Below are 6,093 nucleotides of genomic sequence, written 5' to 3' on the forward strand. Positions count from 1 at the left end.
TGGGTTGTTTATTGAATTTTAAGATAAATTTTTAATCTATATGTCAATTTAAAACATATCATAGATACAAAAATTAGTTAGGAAAGATCATATGTTTTTGTGATGATTTAAACTATATAGTAGGCATGTAATGACTAATAATAATAACATTGGTGAAAAACATTTCTTGACTCGTAACCTGAAACAATGACCCTGTCCGAAATGACTCGTGACCCGACCCGATTGACAGGTCTACGCACGGTAATAAAATTATATTAGATTGTAAAGTATGTTGTTTTAATTGATTAGAATATATTATAAATAATGGATGTGGTGCATTTTGAGCTAATTCCTTCGCTCCAAAAAAATATTATGATACAAAAAATAAATTTATATGATAATTTATGAGTGTTATAATTTTTTTTTAATAAAATTATAATTTAATTTGTACATACGAAATATTGGTACTTTATCGAAAATAAAACTCTAAATTAACAATTTTATCCTAAAATTCTATCCAAATTTGATTGAAAATAGAATTCTAAATTAACTTTTTTTATCCTACAAATAGAATTCTGTCGCTATTTCGTCGCCTGGCTAAAAGTTTAGCTTAATATATTAGTTATATGAGAGCTCGTAAAAAAAATCAATAGGGTGCAATATATATGGAACGAAAAAGTATATACATTCAGCATGTCTTATGTACGGTTGGTCAAACCATGTGCCCACTTTTAAAAGAACAAAGTAACCCTTATAATACTGACTGAATAAAACCACCCAAAAACGAAATTAAATCAAAATCAAGCCATTGTAACCTATTGAGCTTGTCTTTCAATGGCAGCCAAGAAAGAGGAGAGAAAAGTTGAACCAAAAACTACACAGTCGCTCGAACCCCCTATCGCTTTTCGCCATCAGTGCTACCAAGACTTTCACTATGACCCTCAATCGAATTAAGTTTTTTTATGTAGGTTATTTCTTGTTTTGTGTTTTGGAAATTTGGCAAGAAATAGTACCCAACTTGAGAATTTTGGTTCAATTTTATGGAATTTTGTTCTATAATATAGATTTTAATCATATTTAATATCACGGTGGTCGTTGCCGGGGGTGGGGAGATGACTCAGATGAGGAGATCTGGGGAGGAGGGGTTGTCTAGTGGTGGTGGTGGTTGTGGTTTTTTCAATTATAAATTAATGTAATTATTATTTAATTAAGTGAATTAGAGGGTAACTAAAAATGGAGTGGCAAATAGGAAAAAAAAAAAAAAACTGGAAATACTACCTCCGTTACAGGTTATGTGCAACGATTTTACATAAAACAGAAAAGAAAAATGTCTAATCGTTGCACATAACTTGTAACGGAGGTATTAGTGTATTCAACATCGAAAAGTAGCCTTTGGTTGTCTTCAATACGGAGTAAAACTTTTACAATCGGGTGCCAAGAAATTTTTAAAAGATTTTTCCAAACAAAAAGCTTTAAAAGGTTTTTTCTAACAAATTATGCTTTGATTTAGAATATTTTAGGTACCAGCTGAATCTAATCTTTTGTTGCAGATTGGGCCTATTGTTCTCTGGTGAGTTGGAGTTCAAAGTCACGGACCTTCAACAATAATAAACCTGGGCTTTAAGTCTTTAACAATTACTACTAATTGTATTGGACTGCAACAATAAATAATGAATTACTGTAATATGTTATCAAATTAAATTAGTATGTCTAGATAATTGAGTAATTAGATATCAATTTTTTTGTTAGTTAAAGTTTCGAGGGAGGTACTCAACCCCTTAGAACAAATTCTATTTACGTAGTACATCACTACCTTGTAGATCTATTTCTACACCTAAAAAAAATTACTCCCTCTGTTTTATAATGTTAGTCTGATATACTACGTATTATTTTAGGCATTTTAAAAAAATCTGTCCATATCGAATGTATTCCATTTTTAATTTAGTTTTTATTTCATATTTTATACATGTTAAATTCTTATTGTTAAATTAATTGATTGTTGATTGATGACATAACTCTAATTGAGGAAATCCCTCAGCTCCCTTAATTATAGCTGATGCTTTCCAAACATATATCAAAAAATTAAAATAAGGCAAAACTCATTATGATTTGTTTTTGTACTTTAATGATAATTCCAAATATTCTTCTTTTCTTATTTTATGTGATTGTTTCCATGTTAGACTATCATATGGAAACAGAGGGAGTATAAATAATTTTAGCTTGTGTTATTTTTAGATGTGATTCCGAAAATAACTTTTAATTAAATCTAATTGGTACTCCGTATTACAAAGTACTTCTTCCTTTCTTTTTTTTTTTTTTTAATTTTTTTAATTTTTATTTTTATGTAACACTTTGACTTTCACATTATTTATACATTTTACATTGGCTAACTTTGTAGCCCAATTAAAATATAGCATATACAATGAATTAGAAAGTGTTTCTTCAAAAAAAAAAAAAGAATTAGAAAGTGAAGAGAGTCTCCTCTCTCCAATTGAATGATCATTTAAAATAAAGATGGTTGCATTGAGTTCTTAAGATGTTTCAAAAAAAATAAGGTGTTCTTTTGTTGCAAATAAAGGATTGAAAACTCATGTAAATTTAGAAATTAAGGGCTTTTTGGTAGACCATAAAAGTAAGAATGTAGAAAGTGCAAATACAATATGCTATTCACATGCCCTTATGGTAACTCACAATAATGTCAATGATTTATAAATATCTATGTAACAATCAAACAAGTTAATTATTCTTAGGAAATTTGACGTGGGATTTTAATTCTTATGTTAATTAAACAATCCTTAAAAGTCACTTTAATAAAGAGTTTCCAATATCCTCCAGTTAGATTGATCAATTGAAAGAAAAAAAAAAAAAAATCTTATTCTCTACATCCTAAATTAAAGGTAACTTATTCAAAATGTCTTCAACCTCTCTTTCAACAAACTTTTGCACAAATAGTTAAATTTGGCCCACTTTTGATTAGTACGTAGTGTATTTGCACTTACAAACTTAAATCACTACCTCTCTCTTAAAATCGTGTAAAATCAAAATGCAACAGTCACTTTAGGTTTAAGATTAGATATATTTCATGCAAGTAAAATAAACATTATTTTAAGAATAAATTGTACACAATTTCATAGTGACTTCAACCTCTCCTTCTATAACTATTGCTCAAATATTCCAATTTGGTCCACACTTTTGATTAGTACATACTGTATTCACACTTACACACTCAAATCGTTACCTTTCTCTTAAAACCACGTAAAATCCAAACGCAACAATCATTTTAGGTATAAAGATCATATACGACTCATGTGAAAAAAAAATAAACAAGTCGACCGGTTGGGTTAACATAATCGATCATAACACACTACACTTCAATGATTGATTACTCTAGTGAGAAGCAAAAATTATGTCACAACAACTTCATCAACTAGTAGCGTTACCCAAATAGTAGAAGAAAAAAAACTTAAACTTTACCCCTTCACTCTAACCATGAATGGAAGTATCAATCAACATATCTATATCTACTACTACGTGCAATTTTTAGCAATTTGGCATTTAGTCCAAATTAATATATAATTATATAAATTCATATAATAAAATTATAATTTCTTCTTTTTGCAACGCATTGAGCTGGTAATAAAACGATAGGCACCTGCGTTTTCCTTGTTGTCTTGGACATATTTGTCCTATAGTTTTGAGCTAAATCTGCACGTTGTCTAGGCCTTCAGCTAGATTCTCTCACCTCTTCTTGTTTTCTCTCTTTTTCTCTCTTTATTGTTGACTACATTCTCCTTAACTATTTTCATATCTTTTATATAATCTTACTATTAATATTTTACAAAAAAAATATATTATTATTGGTCTTACTTACGACATTGAATTAATTATTTAATTCGGATTGGGGTTAACCTAATTATATAAATGAATTGAACGATCCTTTTGTAAGAAGACAAGAAGAGTACGTGTCGTATATATTTAGGGTCTGTTCTCTTACGTTGAAATTCAGTTCAGTTCAGTTCAGTTCAGCTCAGCTTAGTTCAGTTCAGTTCAGTTCAGCTCAGCTCAGCTCACTTCAGCTTAGCTGAGTTCAATCAATGAGAACAGACCCTTAGTACTTGTAGTATAATTGGGTTTCAGAAGTTTGATCACTATATTAGTGAAGTGGTGAACCAACCAACTATACATTTTTAATGAAAATCTTAAGCCAACTCTTACTTTATATTATAATTATTTAGAGTCATGCAAATGAGTTGATTTACTAATTATTAAATTATTGGAGGTTGTTTGTCCAAATGACTACGGTTTCCTTCTTTTTAGACTAGTTCGATTGACGTATGTAATTGGCAACCGCACACATTTAAGAACTTTGATTTTCACTAAAAAGAAGAGAGAACTTTTATAACTTGGATTAGGTTCAAGATATGGAAATTCAAGCTCAGGTTATCTATAAAGTTGACAGAGTGAGGAATATCTTAAGTGGTTAGAGACTTAAAATTCCTTTCTCGGTTTCAAGTGATCCTCGTATTGATTATTATTACTCGACGTTGTGACTCTCTATTTCTCTAAACACCAAAAATCTACAAAGTTTTTTAATTTTTGATGTTGATAAATGCTTAATTAGTTGGGTACTTATCATTAGGGAGTAGTCCGTAACAAAGAAACGCGGTGTTTGGAGCTAATGCCATCAAAATTAGAATTCAAACCTTATCAAGTGTAACACGTATGGCAATTGCCACTATGCCCATAAGCTAATTGTTCACTTATTGTAGGTAAGAAACTCAAACCAAATGAATGTATCTATTCAACATTTAGCAATTGCCACTATGCCAATAAGCTAATTGTTCAACATATAGCCATGAAAATTACACCCACTCATATTATTCACCACTACATTCACTCATATTATTCACCGCTAAACGAAACAACATACGTAATTTGGTAATTGCATATGTACAATTGTACAAAAGAAAACATAAAAGTATCAAAATTCACAAATAAAATTTCACTTCTTTAATTATTTTATATCAGTAAGTCAGTAACACTACCAATAGAAAAGAATTTTTTTTTTTACTACTCCGTAATACATCATACAAAGGTTAAATGAAAAACGAAAATAAAGGAACAGTACAAAATTTGGATATTTTTCACTTTATTTATTGAGGGGCAAAATATTAAAAAAAATTAAATAAAATAAACTCAATGAATTAGAACCGTTGGATGAACTACTTAATTATCTTCCCTCCAATTTAATCAAATCATAAAATCAAATATTTTTCTTTTTTTTAAAAAAATTAAACATTAACTGGCTTACACAAGAACATTAGAGACGACGGAACCGCATCACTCCCAATCCTCCCACCACCACCACCACCGCCACCGCCACCGCCGCCCAACTTCTCGTAATAATCGACGCAAAACAACGACAGCAAAAGCTGAGCGCCTTGCTTCGACCAAACTCGGCGAGTCAATTCAGCACCACCACGACCACGACCACGACCACTACCGTTCCAGCGACCAAGTACGGGTCGAACACAAACCATGTAAAGACGTTTATACCCTCCAAGAGCCAACACTAGGGTCCGAACACGTGGAGGAGGCGACACGTGTCGAAAGCAGACGTACTCCCAAACTGAATCATCTGACTTGGAAATTGACCACCATAGTCTACATACACATGAAGCCACCCCTAAGGATCTCCCGTCGAGGCGCTTCAACACCTCGACGAGTATGTCCGGGTAATCGTTGATTGAATACTCGATTGTCGTCTCTCGTTTCAACATTTTCATTTTTTTTGTTTCTGTATAATTGTAATGTAACAAGCTTTTACAAGAGTTATATATATATATATATATATATATATATATATATAATGAAAGGGGATTTGACTTAATTGTGAGAAATGGAATTAGAGAGAGAAATCGAGGAGAGAGAGAGAGAATCGAGGAGAGAGAAGAAGGGGACAAAGGGATAAAGTTAATGAAGAGGAGTGAAGTGAAGAAGTCTAGGAATGAAATTGTAAGCTAAGCTAAAAAAAAAAGGACCAATATTGTTTTGTGTGTGTCTTTATTTCTTTCTATCAAAATTTTTAAGAGAAAGAGAGCTGTTTGTTTGTTG

General features: G+C 31.1%; 1 pseudogene; it reads right to left on the reverse strand.

The window, feature by feature from the left end:
* Positions 1-5,069: 5,069 nt before the first annotated feature.
* Positions 5,070-5,839, reverse strand: LOC145559451 (F-box protein SNE pseudogene; annotated as a pseudogene).
* Between the last annotated feature and the right edge of the window lie 254 nt (positions 5,840-6,093).

The sequence above is a fragment of the Chenopodium album genome, chromosome 9 (genome assembly GCF_948465745.1).
Source record: "Chenopodium album chromosome 9, dcCheAlbu1.1, whole genome shotgun sequence".
Classification (NCBI taxonomy): Eukaryota; Viridiplantae; Streptophyta; class Magnoliopsida; order Caryophyllales; family Amaranthaceae; genus Chenopodium; species Chenopodium album.